Genomic DNA, 19249 nt, shown 5'->3' with positions numbered 1-19249 from the left:
TCCTAGGCTTGGAGAAGATGAGGGGCATAAATGTGGAGAACTTTCCTTTTGAATTCTGTCTTGATCAGATTTTTGGGACACCTGACATCAGGATATTTAAAACATCCAGATACCTGAAGTGAAGTGTTCCTGTTCTCTCCTGTGTATCTAGGGTCAAAGAGACATGTTTGATGTTAAAATTACACCTCTTCCCTATGTTAGGTCGACTCTTGTAAGTGATAGTATGAAGAGTGCTTCTTCAAATTCCTCATTTTCATATATTGCTATTACATGAGAGAGATGAGATTGTCCTGATAATTGAGTGAAATTTAAAATTTCTGCTTCCAGTCATGACATAACAAGTTTTTACCTACTTTATCTCTTTAAAAATTTTTATTTTTTAAAATTTTTTTCTCTTAAAAAATTTTCAATTGACTGTATTTGTGTGTGTGTTTCCTTTTAAGTTTTTATTTTAATTCCAGTGAGCTAACATACAGCGTTATTATTAGTTTTAGATGTTGAAATAACGTGTTTTCATCATGCCATCTTCTGGCCTGGCCTTTTCAGCAAATTTCTGGCTCGTGGGGACAGATGACCCTAGATCCTAGCAGCACCTGCAACCCAAATAGTTCTCATTCCACGGCCCACACAATGGGGTGTGTTTGAAAGTATTTGAAAGCAAAGTGTAAGCAACGCATTGTACACTTAATCATAAAACGTTATGTGGACTCTCGATGCCTTGCCCCGCAGCCTGGGAAACCACCGTCTTCTTTTTATCCTAACATTTTGTGACAGTTCCCCTTCCTGTAAAGGAAGAAGAAGCTGGATGAGATTTCTTCATGAGGTTGGAAAATGAAGATACTTAGTTGAGGAAAAAAATGCTTACCACAGCTTGTGCTTCAAGATGACCCAAATCTGGGTAGGAAAACAGTCGTAGAAGAGGGATTTAGTAATGTTTACTCACCCAAAAAACTTGATCCGGCTTATTGTTCTTTAACAAATGTGATTGTTCCATGCTTAATTAATTGCCGAATATCCAACAGATCCGTGGAGCAGAATGTATTTTATCTGTAGAAAAAAAGCCACCCTTAGGAATGATTTAAATCAGGGGTCAGCAAACCACAGCTCAGAGGCCAGATCTGCCCTCCTGCCTCGTGAGCCTAGAATATTTTTCACATGTTCCAATGAAAAAAAAAATTAAAAGAAGCATATTCTTTGAAACCTGAAAAGGATATAAAATTCATCTTTCAGTGTCCATAAGTAAAGGATTATTAGACCACAGCTCTGCTGATTCATGTATGTATTGTATCTGGCTGCCACCATGCTGTGACAGCAGGGCTGACCGAGATTCTGTGGCCTGCAAAGTGTAAGTTATTTACTGTCTGCTCCTTTATCGAAAATCTGTGCTGCCCTGGTGTAAACGGTCATTTAAATTTATTCCTATTTTTTTTGTTGACTGTGTATCCGATGGGTTTCGACGTGCAGTATGGAAACCTCAAACAGGATGGCAGGTTTTCCCATCAACTCACCTTTAATTTATACAGAATTCCTTCTGTGGCATCCCCGAAAGATACAACGGGTATTCAGTGAGCACTGACTGTATGTCACCCGCTGTTGGAGGCAGTCAGCGTGAGCAGTAATCCTTACCGACAGGGCCTCTCTCTGGGACCAGGCGTTCTCATGGGAGGAGATGGACCATAAACAAATAAATATGCAATATATCAGGGTAATAAGCCCAGTGAAGAAGAATGAAGTGGGGAGAGAGAGAGAGAGAGCTGGAGGCAAGAGAGGGCTGCTTGAGCGGTGGTGATGAGCACAGCCCTCTGGGGCCGTGACAGGTGAGCAGGAATCCATGACACGCAGCGACGTGGAGACCCAGGAGGTGGCATTCTAGGTGCAGGCAACTGCAAGGGCAAAGGCGAGAGCCGACTTGGTGCGTTCCAGAAACAGTAAGGCTGCCCGGGCAGGAGCGGAGCGGACAAAGGAAAGAGTGATACGGAGACGCAGCAAAACAAATATGGGGGTGGAGTGAGGGGTAGGTCAGGAAGGATGCTGCAGGGCAGAAGGAGGACTTAAAAATAGTCAGTTCTAAGAGAGATGACAGGGTTTTGAGCAGAGGCCTGACTTGATCCGACTTATGTTTTTAAAATGATCACTTAAACAAGCGGGACCACAGTGAACGAAAAAGCTTCTGTGCAGCAAAGGAAGCAGTCCACAAAATGAAAAGGCAGCCTACTGAACGGGAGGAAATCTTTGCAAATCACGTCTCAGATAAAAAGGTTCCTATCCAAAACATTCAAAGAACTCCTATGACTCAGTAGCCCCAAACCAAACAATCCAATTAAAAAACGGGCAGAGGAACCGCATAGATGTTTTCCCAAAGAGGACACACAGATGGCCAATAAGTCCATGAAAAGACGCTCCACATCACTGGGAATCAGGGAAATGCAAAGCAAAAGCAAAATGAAATATCACACCTGCTAGGATGACTTTTATCAAGAAGACTAGGGGTAATAAAGGCCAACAAGATAGTAAAGAGAACTTCTGGGCACTGTTGGTGGGAACGTAATTGGTGTAGCCACTATGGACAGCAGCATGGAGGTTCCTCAAAAAACTAAAAATAGAAATACCATCACGTGACCCCGCAACCCCACCTCTGGGTTCATATCTAAAGGAGAGCAGGATTTTGAAGGGATCCGTGTGCTGCTCTGTTCCGCACAGCAGCCCAGACCCGGAAGCAGCCCAATGGCCGTCGGTGGGTGGATGGATAAAGAAGATGTGGTCTCAGTATCCATAATGGGGTACTAGTCAGCGGTGAGAAAGAAGGAAATCCTGTTGTTTGCAACAACGTGGATGTCCCTTGAGGGCACTAATCCCACAAGGTGGAATTAGTGAGACAGAGAAAGGCCTGGACTATAGAGTACCACTCATGTGGAATCTGTTTTTTTTTTTTTTTTAAAGTCAAACTCAGAGCGGGGAAGGGGTCACGGGGGGCAGGGAGTGAGGGAGCGAGGGAGAAGTTGGTAAAAAGGTCCCACCTGCAGCCATAAGGTGTGTAAAGTCTGAGGATCTGGGTAAAACACGGGGACTGTAGTTGATAATACTGTACTGTATATTTGACATTCGTGGAGAGAGTAGAACTGAAATGTTCTCACCAAAAAACAGGGGAGGGGTTAAAGAAATAAATATGAGGTGATGGAATGGGGTGATTAACTAGATGGGGGAATTCCTTCCCCGTGAATGGATACACCACATCAGCACAATGTACACTTTAAATATCTTACAGTTCTGTGTGTCAGTTACACCTCGATAAGGCTGACCATAGGGATCACTTAAGTACAAGGATATTTCCTCTACTGTGTAATTTATGGCTCATGATGCAATTTGGGGATTAAAAAAAAAATGTCAGTATAGCAGCCAAAACGATTAGCTATAAAAGATCCCAAAATATTGTGGAGTGACTCTTCTTTGACATCATGGTATAGGGCTGTTTTAAAAGTGGGATCAGAGCAGTAGTAGTGATGGACACTGTCTTCTTAGGTGAGCATTCAAATGTTTTAGGTCTCTGTATCAGTCTGGGTCCCATCAGGAAACAGGTGGCACATTCAGATTGGGAACTTGGGCAGGGTCTAGGGGAAACACTAGGATAGTGTGGGGCTTTGGGGGTAGAAGCAGCCAAACTCCTTCCACTTGGGACCTGAGGGGTTAAGGGAGGGAGCAATTATAGGGAGACCGAGAGCTCTGTGCAGGGGTTCACCCGACAGGACCTGTGACCTGACAGGACCCTGCGGGGAGAGCATCATTCTTCTTCTTCTGCTCTCCTGTGGGTGCCCACCCACCTGTGGGGACCTCTTCACTGGGCAGAGCCAGCCAGGAGCCAGGGGGCAGCGGAGCCTGCTACTAAGTGGGTCAACATCCTAAGCAAAGAACAGAGTGGAAAACAAAGGAAGGAGTGGAATGTTGGGTTTTAGGAGATACCCTAAGATACTTTTTATGAGTTCTGGCTCTCTCTTGCTTGCCCTTCCCCACCCTAACCCCACCCAGACACACCACAGAGGAGCACGTGCAAATGTGTACACAAACACACACACACCCTAAATCCCCTCTGGTATTTTGTGATCACTTTACTGGGAGGGCAGAGAAGCAATTTATTAACTGAAGTCTGAGGACATTCTGACTATTTCTGTGCTGTTTGGGTGTATAGCATATGCCTTAGGATGTACAGGGAAGGGTTTGGATAACTTTGTACGTCCCATCTTTCATTCCTGATTAAAAAAAAAACAAAACTCAAAAGCACATGTGTTACTGATGGTAGAATTAAACATTTTATTTTATATATTTTTTTAAAGTCTGTTTTATAGCTGGACACAGAAGGAAAAATACCGAGGCAGAAATTTAAAACCTTGGTGAGCTATATTTCAATTTTGGTTATTCTGGTTAAAAACAAAGCAAGCATTGAATTTTAGCCTCTTTAATCCAGATGGTTTTAGTTTTCCACCGTTGGACATATTAAAACTTTGAAGACACAGAAGTACCATTCAGTAAACTGCTTCTTTCAGCAACTTCTGTGATGTCCGGGTGCTCTAGAAGTCTGGGTTTCCTTTGAGGCAGGAGCAGTTAACTCTGAATTAGTCACTCTCTGTGCAAGGTCAGGGGCTTTTTATTTCATACAGGGGGCAGAGAAGAATTCTTTTTTCATGATTTGACCTTTTGTAAATATTTGACTTTTCATTTGATTTAGGTTCTGAGAGTCTTACGCTCTAATAAAAATGGCCAATATGGCCAAGAAGTCTGTGGGGAAAAAAATATGCACAAGCCAGTTTTAGGTGTTATTTTCTTGAGTGTAGTTCCTATAAGAGGAACTCAAGCTATATGGATGGTAAAATGAATTTTTCCTCTCCCCCTTTTCTGGAATCTGGATGAAAATTGAGACCTGTGGCACATTCCTGAATGTTCTTGGCCCCAAGTTGGAGGCCCAGCTGAGGACTCGTGGGGAAAACAAAACTCTATTTTCTGTTTATGGTTATCGGCCATGTTGTAAAACATAAATGTAATTTCTTGTGCTTTAAGGTCAAGGGGAAAAAAGTCATCTTGAACTTGCCCATTAGTTTTCAAGAACCAGAACAGCATATGTTTTTGTTTCATGGCTTTTGCTCACGGGTAAGCTGTGCAGCGGAGAATCACTCATGTGGTCATGGGCCACTGGATTTGGGGAGCCCCCACTGTGTGAGGCATTGTGTTAACACTTGGGAGGGAGAGGCATGAGGGAGGCAGTGCCCTCATCCTGAGTTGGTTTATATAATTCTGCTGGAAGGTTGGATGCACGAGTAGATAATGGCCTGCAGAGAAAGACAGACTGCCTACAGGATGCAGAGACTACTGTGGAAAATTACAAGGCAGGAGAGGTCCTGTCTTTCTGGCTGCAGAGAGCAAAAACACAGCTGGCACTGAGCCAGGCCTGGAAGGATCCTGAGTGGAACAGATCAGTGGTGGATTTGAAGGAGTTCTGACTTCAATTATAAGCTTCGATTTTCCTCATCTATAAAACGGTGCTGTCTTTCCCACCCATATCACAGTACTTTTACGAGGCTAAATTATAAAATGCACCACAAATGGTAAAATACTCTTAATGCTGTTACTTACCATTGTGCTTAGTAGTGTTGGACGGTGTCTGTTAAATATTTGCATGTCTGAGATGCTCTTCTGTAGTTTTCCAGGAGGGTGATCTCACAGAGAGTTACTGTTACTCATGGTGACTTATTAGACTGGCTCTACTCAGGAAGGTCTTTCTGTGTGGGAATCCAGCAGATCTCATAAATGCAGTGGAGAGAGTCAGCTCTCAGAGTGGGGAGAGGTACCTGGACGGAGAAAGGCAGACTTCCCGTCTTTAGGGAAGAACCATGCATGGATGGTTGAGTGTGTTAATGTGCAGATAGATGCTTGAAGTCCTGGGTTTGACCTTGGGAATTAGGATTCTGTGATTTTTTTTTTAAAGAAAATAAGTATCAATGCTTTATTTTTATTTTTATTTTTTTATTTTTTATTTATTCATTTGATGGACAGAGATCATAAGCAGGCTGAGAGGCAGGCAGAGAGAGAGAGGAGGAAGCAGGCTCCCAGCTGAGCAGAGAGCCCGATGCGGGGCTCGATCCCAGGACCCTGGGATCATGACCCAAGCTGAAGGCAGAGACTCCAACCCACTGAGCCACCCAGGCGCCCCAGTATCAATGCTTTAAAAAAAAATTTTTTTTTAAACTTCTTAGAGTCTTTCTGAGACTTGAAGAACTTTGAATTGATTAGAGAAGGAGGAGATGTGGTAAATCTCTTCCCGGGAATGAATAAAATGTCGTGGATTAAGCTGGAGAACTTGGAGCCTGAAACATGTTGGGGTTGTGTGAGGAGAGGGATATAAATGCATGAGATTCACGCCACACACTTAGTCAGACATTCTAGTTCCACGTCACTCCCCAAATAGACCCCATGCATGCCTTCCCTTTGCCGAAGAGGGCTGGACTCTTTGGCAGTTTATGTGCCAATCCAGAAAACCAACCTCATGGTCATCCTCTTTTTTCCTTTTTTAAAGTAGACCTTATTATTATTATAATTTTTAAAAGATGTTATTTATTTATTTGACAGAGCGAGAGAGATCACAAGCAAGCAGAGAGGCAGGCAGAGGGGGAGGGGGAAGCAGGCTCCCTGCTGAGCAGAGAGCCTGATGTGGGGCTCGATCCCAGGACCCTGAGATCATGACCTGAGCCGAAGGCAGAGGCTTAACCCACTGAGCCACCCAGGTGCCCCTAAAATAGACCTTATTTTTTAGAATATTTTTAGTTTTACAGAAAAATGAAGAAGATAGTACCCAGTTCAGTACCCTCTCACCCCATTTCCCCATTGTTAACATTTTATATTACTACGGTACATTTGTTACAGTGAATCAACAGGTAGCAACTACATCAAAGTCTATAGTGTGTTCAGCTTTTCCTAGTTTGTACCTGGATCAAAAACTGCCCTTTTTTGCTCCCTGCTGTGTCCCATCACTGTTGCAGACGGCGGCGGTGGCTTTCCACTAGTTTTGTCTGTTGAGTGAATAAACAAATCAGATACTCTTCCTGCTGTTAAGTTGTTAGAGTGTGGCTGGGAAGGATCCAGCCACTGGGCAAATAACACGCGCCATAGTGTTTGAGAGTTTGGAAGCAGAGAGGGCTACGTCTGAATGAAGCCCACCACTGCCCGTTATTGCCCTTGTGACTTGTGTAAGTCATGCAGCCTCTCAGACCCTGTTTTGGCACCTGTGAGAAAAGGGTAGTAGCAGTTCCTGCCTCGCTAGGGTAGGAATAAAGTGAGTAGATGAAAGAATGTATGTGGGTGTGTGGAGAGCAGGGCCTCCCACATGGGGAGCTGTCGGTCCATGTCAGCTTCAAGTTTGACCACGCGGGATAGACTGTGCCAAATGTGGTGAGGAGTCAGGAAACGGTGATGTGTAAAGGTGTGGGGCGTGGGGGTGGTGGTGGTGGTGGTGGTTAGGAACATTTTCCTGGGAAAGGCAGCATTTGAGATTGACATAAAAGGATTAAATCTGCTCTGACCAGAGGCACAGTGACCTGCGAAAGAAAATGCCAGGTTGAGAGACTATAATACACAAAGGTACAGAGAGTGGGAAGGCTTGAGATAATGTCTTCTCAAGATATTCGAGAAAATGTCTTCTCAAGAAAATCATTTACTGTAGATGGACCATAGCGTAAGGTGGTAGGACAATAATTGGACAACGGAGATAAAACTGTAAGGTCATAAATATTTTTGACTGATATATAAATTTATTAATTTTTATTTTTCATTTTTAAAATTTAAATTCAGTTGATTAGCATATAGTATATTATTGGTTTTAGAGGTAGAGGTCAGCAATTCATCAGCCTTATATAGTACCCGGTGCTCATTATGGACTGACATAAATTTAAACTTTTAAAAGTTTTCAAATACAGAAAAAATTAGAACAGATACCATAATGAACATCCATGGAAACTCCATCTAATTTTATTATTATTAATAATAATAATTTTTAAAAGATTTTATTTATTTGAGACAGAGACAGTGACAGTGCACAGGTGGGGAGGAGAGGGAGAAGCAGGCGTCCTGCTGAGCAGGGAGCCCAACGTGGGGCTCAGTCCCAGGATCCTGAGCTGAAGGCAGATGTTTAACCTGACTGAGCTACCGAGGCATCCCTAATTTTAATAATTACTAACATTCTTCCATATGTACTTCATCTGTATGAATTTTCATAGGTTATCTTCTGCTGAACCATTTAAAAATAAGTTCTAGATATCATGACATTTTACCCCGAAATACTTAAGCATGCATCTCTAAGAAATAAGGAAGCTGCCGTACTGAATATCAATAAATAAATGTAAATTTAAATAAATTCAGATTTCCCCTATCAAGATGATGACTCTGATGTCAGTTTTGGAATCTCAAGTGATTGCAGTTTTAAATCACTGTGTGTCTGCCTACTCGCCTTGGTTAGACCAGCACTGGACTCACAGAATTCAGTAGAGATCCAGTGTGACACGCTGTTTTCAGTTAAGCCCAGGGTCGAAACTTCCCCAGTGTGAAAAGACCTCCTGAATGGTTCTGTGTAGACATGCAGAAGTGATTTTTGGTTCCACTGTCTCGATGAGCCTTTTGGACACTCGGTTCCAATCCCTATGGGTAATGTCACAGTGAATTTCACAATATTTCTGGAAGGCACAAAGTCCATCGGGGCTGTGGGTGAAATTGTGGTACTAATATCTGATGCTTGCGATGGGATAGTCCTCCCTGAAAGTTGGAAGAAATTGGAAAGTAGAGGAGAAAGAACCTTGTGGGTGCTGGGGCGCTGGGTCTTCTCCTTCAGTTTTGGCCCCGCCCCGAGTCACAGACACCTATGACTGGGCAAGTGTCTGAATTGTTGTAAGTCTTGGGGTAGGTGTGTAAAATGCACCCCCCACCCCTGGCTGCACTTCTACGACTCACAGACTATACCCTGGCCAGCACTGAGACTCTTAGACAAGAGAAGGAGATGGGTATTGGGGAAAGTTTTCCTCCAAAGGGGCACCCTCTCATTGCCTTTTCCTAATGACACCGCCTTGTTACACTCTGGAAGTGGGGCTCCTCTGGGGACCATTTCTTTCCACCTCACTGGCAGGTGCACAGTGAGTGCTACTTTAAATGATTCCTCTGAGCCTTGTAGTGGAACCCAGCCCGCCCTGCCTCTTCTGGAGGAACCCTATTTCCACCTCTGTTTGGACTTTGATGCTGTTCCATTGACCCACTTGGAAAGATTGAGTATGTTGCGCCTGCTAGTTTTTCCTTCTGTCCTTAATTTGGGTTGCCTTTTATTGTCTTCCAGCTGAATGGATTCTTTCTCTTTCTTTTAAGGGGAAAGGGACCTGAGAAAAACAATGCTCGAGGTGGTGACTGTTTTTTAAGGATCATTGCTGTTTTATGTTAATCTAAGTGTTAAAATGAGGAAATAGGGAATTGCTAATTCACCAACCTGTTCTCTCCCCAGTCTAGCTAGTCCTTTTAAGTATATTTGTGGCTTAAATAAAGATGTAGCCGCGCAGAGTGGAAATGTCCAAGTGTACGGTTTTTAAGTGCAATTGTATATATATACTTGTATATATAGGATTTAAAATTTTATTTCCATCAGCATGATAAAATTCTGGGAAATTATAGAAAAGTGGAAAGGAGAAACCCGGAGATAACTAGCGTTAACACTCTCTGAATTTATGTCTAACTATTTTAATCTATGTGTTACGTCTCTCTAAATGGGCAGACTTTCACCGTAACTGTCCAGAACTTTTTGCTACTCAGATGTGTGGTCTGGAGACTCAGCGTCCTTGACATCTCTTGGGAGCTTGCTAATGCAGAATCTTGGGGCTCTACCCCAGAATCATAATTTGTATTGAATGATTTGGAAGCTCTAGAACACTATACCCAGGGCAGCAAGTGAAGTGGATACGGCTCAAAGAGCCCAGACCTGCGCTCTTGGTTCTTCTCCATTTCCCCTCTGTCACGCTTCCTTAAAATAATTTGCCTCAGTATGTGCTAAAGCTGAAAATGAGGTCCTGTTCTTTTCTTTTAGTAAGGCCTAGCAACCCTGTTGAGAAACTGCACTGTCTCACACATAAACATTTCATTCAGTGAACATTCATGAAGGGCCTCCTGTGTTCTGGGTCTGCACGTCGCAGTTGCAGCCCCCATGGGTAGGGCTTGCGTATCCTGCAGGAGAAGCATATGGAGGGCAAGGAGGAGTGAGTGGTTGCTTCCACAGGGGTAGACGCTGTCAAGAAAAATGGTCTCTGAGCTGAGGCTTGAATCCATGAACATGAGTTATGAGTATTGCTAGGCTCTCATGAGAGCACAGAGGTGGATGAAATGGGTCCTTTCCTTTGAGGATCATCCGCTTGATTGAGGGTGAGGGAATGAATGGTGTTGTAACTAACAATACAAAGCCCCTTGGTGTTAAGGTAAAACCAGAAGGCCAGGTCTGAATGTCAGCCTTTCCACCGTGACCTTGGACTGATTGTCTCACCTGAACATCCATCTCTTCTGTAATGTCGGGATAAAAGAATATTTCACAGACTCACAATGATTTTTATTTTTTTAAGATTTTATTTATTTATTTGACAGACAGAGATCACAAGTAGGCAGAGAGGCAGGCAGAGAGAGAGGAGGAAGCAGGCTCCCTGCTGAGCAGAGAGCCCGATGCGGGGCTCGATCCTAGGACCCTGAGATCATGACCTGAGCCGAAGGCAGAGGCTTTAACCTACTGAGCCACCCAGGCGCCCCTCACAATGATTTTTAAATGAGAGAGTGTAGCAAAGCACTTGCCTACAGTGGGTGTGGAATTGATACTGTGTGAGAAAGATATTAAGAAAGTGCCAGGTGTGAGTGCCATAGACAGAAATTGTGAGGAAGAACAGAGGAAAGAGAGGCCATTTGCCTGGAAGATGAGAGACTGTGGCCAACATGGCCTCGAGGGTGTGAACGAGCGAGAGTGGGTGTGAGGATGGACCACGGGAACCCAAGTGAAAGACAAAGCTGCTGTTTTGAAACTGGATAGATGAAGAAAAGCGATCCCAGAAATGAGAGATCAAGTTTGGTGGGGAGAATTCTGTTTCAAACCCATTGAACTTGGGGCAGTTGCCGAGAGCTGTGGTGCTGGAATGCACGTTTGTTTGCTTCCCTGGCTTGTGGCTCAGATACACCCTGTTCTAGGTTTGATCAGGGCTGGAGATGACCTGAAGTGCTCAGCCTTCCCTCTTCAGGGTCTGGTCAGTAGGAAGCTTGCAGCGGGACTCTTTCTGGCTCAGCGGAAATGGCCGCACCCACGCCGGCTTTCTCACGAGGATGGGAAGCAAGGCGGAATTTGGAAACCTTGACCTCTACTCCCAATGAGTAGAGGAGAATGGATCTTCCCTGTTGCTCATGTTTACCCACTGTCATCCTCTTCCTTGGGTTTCTTTTTCATTTTCAATCTTCTTCCTCCCAACTAGTGACCATCCGTTAATCGCTACAGAAGAGAAATGAATTGGAAGGTAGGCTAACAGCTCTGACACCAGAGGACTAGGTAACTGTCTGTGTCTGTTTCCTTTAAACTCATTGATGATCTCTCATCATACAGAGAAGATGCAGCCCACAAGTAATCGTGGTTACTGGTTCTTAGAGGTCACGGCTAGCCTGCCATATAAAGTGCTAGCATTTTGCCAGATTTTCTTTATCTCTGTCTCTGTGTCTGTCTGTCTGGCTCTCTACACATCCATGGACTTTAAATAATTTTTACTGAACCATTTGAGTTAGTTGTAGAGATCATAACCTTCTTGTCCTAAGTACTTTAACACGTATCTACCAAGGACCAGAATACTCTTCCACATGACCAATTTTATCCTTATCACCACAAAATAGTATCTAATGCATAGATGATATTTGAATACTTCCTTAACTTTCCCCAGTTACTCCAATAACGTCTTTTATAACTATTCCTTTCCTTGTCTAAGAATCAACAATCATTCATTGAATTTTGTCTCTTTAGGTTCCTTTAATCTAGAGCAGTGTTCCCGTTTTTTTTTTGTTTTTTTTTTTGTTTTTTTTATTATCATTCATGGCATTAGTGTCTTGGAAGATTTCAAGACAGTTGTCTAGAGGAAAGTACCACAATCTGGATTTGTTTGATTTTTACTTTATGATGAGATACAGATTAAGCATTTTGACAGACATATGACACAGTGACTGTGGAGATCCATGACATTCAGTTGTCCCATAATTGATTAATTGATTATGCTATTGCTTGGGCAGAGTGATCTTCCAGAATTTTCCATTATAAAGACATCCTTTCCCCTAGGCAAGTGATAAGTCATCTGTGGGGTAATACTCTGAGACTGTGTGAGTATCCTGATCCACAAAACCCTTTCCCTAATGGGTTTGAGCATCCATTAATGATCCTTGACTGAATCAATTTATTGCCCTGGTGGTTGCAAAGTGGGATTTTCTCTTTCTGCTATTCCTTAGGTGTTTTATTAGCTGGCATTCTTTGTAAAGAAGAGCTTCCTGCTATCCCCTATTTCATGAATGTCTGTGGATTTCCGGTTCCTTTTTTTAAAATCAGTATGTTCTAATTCATTCACATCATTCCTGGGTTTTTTTTTTTTTTTTCTTTTGTTCCAGCTGTCTTTAATTGTTTGGCCAGTGGGAGCCCCTTTGAGACGGCTCCCGTGTCCCTTTGTCATGTCTACATTAATATGTGAGCATTTCCTTAGTTTCTGGCATAGTAAGATATTCTCAGCAATTTTGTGCTGTCCTTGCTCCAGGCGTGGACCCAACTGTTTCTGGAATGAATGAAGGTATTTAGAAGCCAAGAGCTGGGTGCTCAGGCTTTTCTTTGAAAATGCTTATGATCTAGAGGAAGTTAAACATCAACAGTCATTTGTTTAAGCTCTCCCATCCTCCAGTGTCTGCTAAAATATTCGCATGGAACCATTGGGTGTTTAGAAGTTGGAAGGAAAGAACCAGTTGAAAGGAAGAGGCCATCGAAAGTTAAGTGAAGGTCTTCTGGCTTTGGACTGGAGGTGGCACAGTAAGGCGAAAGGGGAAGTGAGATGGTGCCAAAGACCGATTTAAATTGTTGGAATTCTGCCCAGGGAGTGGCTAGAGAGCCCCAGGAAATAATTCCTGCTTATGTTCTAGGTAGACTCTGAAAATTGGTTGCCCCTTTTTCTCTATCCGGTAATGCTAAGAGAGTATATTCCCCCAAGCTATACATATGCTAATTCTTAGAGCAATTTGAAAATTATAGTTTCCTAAGTGCTCTGTATTTTCAGGGTCAGCATATGTTATACATATGTTATACAGAGATGGATGTATATTTCAGCATGGCCTTTAACAATTAAAATTCACACTTTTTGTATTTTGAATACTCGCAATTAAATATAGTACCTGACTTGACAGCTGATTATAATATTTGGTTGCAAATTATTGGGGTGCATATGTGCAGCCTTTTAGGCAGCAACTTGTGAGACTCAGAAGCCAAGAATTTCCATTATTTTCCCAAGTAATCAGCATGCATTTGATAAGATGATGAAGCTTCTGAGAGGTATCTTGAATCGACTGATTTTTTTGGGGAGCTCAGTATGTCCTCTGTGCTCTCTTTTTATACCTAATAGCATAATCTAAATGTTCATGTTGCCTTTTCTAGTCTTCAAAGCAAAACTTGAAGCCAGTAGCTTTTGTTTCCATTTGATAGGGAACCTATTGAATATGCTTGAAAATGTGGAAGCAAATTTGAAACATAAGGGTTTTGTTTTTGTCTGGTTTCCATCAAAGTCAACACTGGCGGAAGTGGAAAAAAAACACAAAACAAAAATATAAAGACTACTATGTGTATACTTTGTGCAGCAGAAATATGGTTTTTATTCCAATGTGTATACGCTGAACGTTACAGATGCTTTGTGGTTTTATGATACCGAAGTGCACACACTCCCACAAACACTGACTTTTAATTCTCAGTCCGTTCCTGAGAATGGAGAGTCATATGCAGGCAACTATTCTCACTAGTTCCTGGGTGTACGTTCTGCCAGGAAGGTTAAACTGAAAATGTAAAGGAACACGATATTTAAATGTGCGGCGAGCCGAGCATAGGTGAGTGAACCCAGGTGTGTTGTGGCTGCATTGTCCCAAATTGTCCTTTGACTCCTGAGTACCCTCACCGTTCATTTCTTTTGTGAGGTCTGTGTGTGTGATCAAACTAAGTGCCCTCACGACGAAGGAGTCAACCATTTTTGGCCAACGGACAATTTTCAAAGTCAAGTTTCATGGTTATTGGGAAGATTTTGATATAACTCAGATCTTTTGGAAGCCATCAAGATCAGCTTCTGTCTCTTTGTACTTTCTCTTTAAAACTCACCAAGTGGAGCATTTATTCCTATGCCCAAATCCATTGCCCCTTGAATTTCTTTAATCTTGATCTTGTTTGAAAGGCGCTTTATACAGAACACAATTTCTTCATTCAGAATGAAATTTCTTTCAGACATTAAGACAGCTTGTATACAATTATATAATTTTTTAAAAATCCTCTTTCATCTGGATTTTACTAAATCCATGACAGTTTTAGCCAGTAAAAGCAAATTGTATTTTGGCCAATGTAATGGATTTATATACTTTGAATGTCCCTTTTGGGACTGTATTTGCCTTGAGTTGTCAGATAGAAAATACTTGGAAGGGTTCGGTCATGAGACTGGATAACATGCTTGTGAAAGAAGCTTCTGGTGTCCTTGTTCTTGCTCTAGGCTTTATTGGCTGGATTCATGCGTGAACTTAAAGTGGGGATAAAAAGAGGCTTTTCCCATCAAATTCTTTAGTTCTGTTTTTGTGTAGCATATTGTTCTTTGTGTGTGTGTGTTTTTAAAGATTTTGTCTTTTATTTTTTCTGGGTGTGGTACATAAACAATGAATTTTGGAACACTGAAAGGAAGTAAAATGGAAAAAAAGACTAAAAAAAAAGATTTTATTTATTTGAGAGAGAGACAGCATGAGCAGGGGGAGAGGCAGAAGGAGAGGGAGAGGGACAAGCAGACTCCCCGCTGAGTGTGGGGCCTGACGCTGGGCTGGATCCCAGGACCCCGAGATCATGACCTGAGCCGAAGGCAGAGGCTTAATGACTGAGCCACCCAGATGTTCCTTAATCTATTGGTATTTGTAATTGTAAAAGTAGATGTGGTTATTGTGAGAAATCTGGGTACCACAAGAAAATGCAAAAAAACTAAAGATTATTCTACTCTAATTTCATTTTCTCTAATTAGCAGCTATACAAATGTTGACTCCCCCACCTTTTTTTCTAGCTACAGATACTTTTAAACAAAATTGGGACTATACTGAACATACTGGTTTATAGTCTGCATTGCAAATGAACACTGCTTAGAAATATTTTCCCATTTTTTAAAAAAAGATTTTATTTATTTATTTGACAGAGAGAAATCACAACTAGGCAGAGAGGCAGGCAGGGGTGGGGGGAAAGCAGGCTCCCTGCTGAGCAGAGAGCCCGATGTGAGGCTTGATCCCAGGACCCTGAGACCATGACCCAAGCTGAAGGCAGAGGCTTAACCCACTGAGCCACCCAGGCGCCCACATTTTCCCATTTTATTAAATGATTTATGGATTTAGAAAAAACTGTTACCCATTGTTGGGCATTTATATTTTTAAAAGTGTTTAAAATCATTATTACTTATCATAGGAAAACTTCTTTGTACATTACATATACATCCATACTTTTTATGCATATCTTGGACTTTTTAAATTCACATTCAAAGTCTGATTTACAATCAAATACTGATTGTACTATTTATTTCTTAACCACCTAATATGTGTAAAACTGTGTTACAATTTTTATTCAGTTCCTACCTTACTTTTTTAATGTGTCACTGATAAAGCTTTCTGAGCTTTATTTTTCCCATAAGTGCTGTGGGTTTTCCTGCATGATTTTGCATAGCATGGTGGATCTTTGATAAGTTCAAAGTCTTTTTTAATTCACTGGTTTCAAGGAGTGAAAACTAATTCAGTTCAGTTTGTCATTTCCAGTAATTATAGTTAAGCCTTCTTGCCTGCCAGGATCTGTCTTTATACTGCTATCATCTTGATCTGTACAGAATGGGGTGGTGAAACCTTATTTATTGAACACCATTAAGGAACTTCTCATAAAGAAAGTTTCATGTCATTCGAACTGTCCCTTAAGTGTCTACACTTGAGAATTATAAACATGTGAAGGAGAATCTTTCTCAAATTGTATTATGTATGTTGCTGTCCTCTTTGACATAATGAAAAGCAATTAAAATCACAATTTACGCCCTTCCGATTCAAATCACAGCATCTTTATAAACAATAGTTATCATATAGTCAGTTCTGCTAAAATGTGAGACAGTTGTTTCTAAGACCTACCATGCTATGCAAAATCATGCAGGAAAACCCACAGCACTTATGGGAAAAATAAAGCTCAGAAAGCTTTATCAGTGACACATTAAAAAAGTAAGGTAGGAACTGAATAAAAATTGTAACACAGTTTTACACATATTAGGTGGTTAAGAAATAAATAGTACAGTCAGTATGACACTTACCTTGACAAAATCCTGATGTTTTCTTGCAGACTGAGGGCTTCCAAAAGTTGCAGGCTGTGAGTTATTTGCAATGGGGGAAGGAGTGTTCCCTGAAATCAGAAGGGAAGTCGGGGCATCCTATGTGGATGGGTGTACCTCTTAGCACTGGTGGACACTGAGGTCGCCCGTAGATGTTGGAGGCGTGGGCTTTGAGCATCCCATGTGTCTTAACGCAGCTGCGTTCTGTCTGGGTGCAATCTTCTGCTCTTACCTCGGGTTTCCTGCAATGAAATCGTGCATCAGCAAGTGTGAAATTCGAGTGACGCTCGGATTGTTCACTCATATAGCAATCTTGGAACAAACACAAACGTTAGAGCAGAACTGAGTGTACCGAGTGGTAAGACGGTGATGTCGAGGGGATGTTCTTCTGGTCTCCATCCCTAACAGAGTGAATACATGTAGAACACTTCCGAGAAGAATCTGGCGTACGAGTGAGCATCATGTAAACATTGGCAATCACGATGACAGTAATAATAATGAGTGATGCCTCTCGATGTTTGTGGGATTCTGTTTGTCAGTTATGACCATCTCCTGTAACAGTGCTTCCTGGCTCCCTCTAATTGACCTGTTATTTCTCAAGCTCTTTTGGCTTTTAAATGAGTTTATGAGGCTTAGAATTACATCTAGTGTAAGGCCCAGCATGGGAGAGCCTGGGGGTGGAGGGGGCGTGTCAACTTTCCGTTATGGTTTACCTTTGGCACCTGTTTTACCTACTCAGACTTTGTCATCTCATGAGTTATTACCTATGTATTCATTTGTGAGATTGTTGGGAAGAAACTTCGGTTTCAAGTAAGGATATTATCATACAGAATTTTTGGATTTTCTCTTTGATTAGAGAAAACCGCTCACTTCTCATTCCCACCTGCAAAAGTGAAGTGTGCTTAAATGAATCCATGAGAAGGGTGCTTACAAGTTGTGGGTGATTTTCTTTAGGTTGTTACTGGTTCATTTCTATTTACAACCATTTCTGTGCTTGTGAGATGAGCTCATCTTTGGAAGGTGGAGCAGGCAAGTGTGACTTTAGGAGACTTTCCCTCCCAAGTCGCAATATAATTAGAAGCCCAGATCCTCCCTCAGTTATTTTTTTATGGTTCCCCGAGAAGGACATTTTTACCGTGAATGGTTGCCAAGAGGCCTTTGCTGGATCCTCCTTTAGTGATTTTAATAAGACGATGGATCAAAATACCATCTTGATGTAGCAGGCCTTGTTAGTATTGTTTTGAAAGAGAAATAGCCAACATGGGCTCATCATTTAGATATTCCAATGAAGTCTGTATCTTAATTATGCAGAGAGACACTGAATAGCAAGGGGGGTGTCTTGATTTTTAATTTCGGATCTGACTTTGGATTTTAACTTTTTGTCTCTGCACAATTTTTAGATATTTGTGCTGCTTGACATCACTGAGTGATTGCTATTAATTAACAAGACTTTGTGGGAAAAGGGGATTTGCCTTCTGAGCTCTGTACCAAAGACCTGGGGAAAAAGTAAGTAATTTTCTAACTTGCTTTAAAAAAGAAAAAAATTCTTGTTGTTTATACTTCAGAAAGTTGACAGTGTAGAGGTATGGCTTTTCTACTTTCATTCTTCCTTGGCTTTGTAAGTTTTATATGCTCTTACAGATTTGAAACATGGAGAGGAACTCGAGAGACTTTTTTTTTTTTAGATTTTATTTATTTATTTGACAGAGAGATCACAAGTAGGCAGAGAGGCAGGCAGAGGGGGAGGGGGAAGCAGGCTCCCCGCTGAGCAGAGAGCCCGATGCGGGGCTCGATCCTGGTACCCTGAGACCATGGCAGCCGAGCTGAAGGCAGAGGCTTAACCTGCTGAGCCACCCAGGTGCCCCTCGAGAGACCTTTAAAAAAAAAAAAAAAGGCTTCTAAGAGATTAGGATGACAGTCTGCATTGTGGCACATCTTTGGGTTTCATAAACTGAGTCTTCAAGATTGTGATAAACCTTTTATCAGGTGTGAAGTAAACAAATTAAATTATAAAGGTAAAGTATTATACTAGGGCTGCCAGGAAAGCGAATCCAGTTTTCTGAGCCTCAATTGTTTTAGACTTTTAGATAGGTTCTTTGGTTCTGAAGTTTTAGAATAAGAATGAAATCCATTTGGCTCTTTTCTTGTCTGGAAAAGAAAACAAAATATGTAATCGTTTGTTCAATAAGTCTCTCATGTAGCTTGGTCTTGGAAGAATTGATGTGCCTGTCAATTTTACTGTTTTATAGCTTTTTGTTGGTACTCTGAGGTATTCCAATTAAGACATTGTGTGAATGGTTTTGCTGTCTTTTAGAAAAAATTGTGTGGGTCTGTAAAGTTGTTTTATTTCCTAATCTTTTTGAAAAGGTAAAATGGGCCTTGAAGATAATAAAGTCAGTCTGCTTTGTTGTAGAATTTACATGGAAGTATGAATGGCCCATAAGAATGTAAGCAGAACAAAACATACACGCATACACGCGCGCGCGCGCGCACACACACACACACACATCTTTTTTCTAGCATGTTCCGGAAACAGTATCATTGAGCATAGGAACCGTTAGTCCATAAAATTCCTAGGTAGTTTCCTAAACTTTGTATGCCTTGTGGCTTAG

General features: G+C 41.8%; 1 protein-coding gene across 1 annotated transcript in view; it reads left to right on the top strand.

The window, feature by feature from the left end:
- The window catches only part of APBB2 (amyloid beta precursor protein binding family B member 2), a 375440-nt gene that overhangs the window by 85949 nt on the left and 270242 nt on the right, over positions 1-19249 (top strand). The window contains exon 4 of the mRNA XM_080797039.1: positions 18038-18143. The gene's annotated coding sequence lies outside the window, so the exon portion shown is untranslated. The remainder of the gene's footprint in view (positions 1-18037; positions 18144-19249) is intronic.

This window comes from Martes martes (genome assembly GCF_963455335.1).
Source record: "Martes martes genome assembly, chromosome: 2".
Classification (NCBI taxonomy): domain Eukaryota; kingdom Metazoa; phylum Chordata; class Mammalia; order Carnivora; family Mustelidae; genus Martes; species Martes martes.
This window is presented reverse-complemented; position numbering and strand designations above follow the sequence as displayed.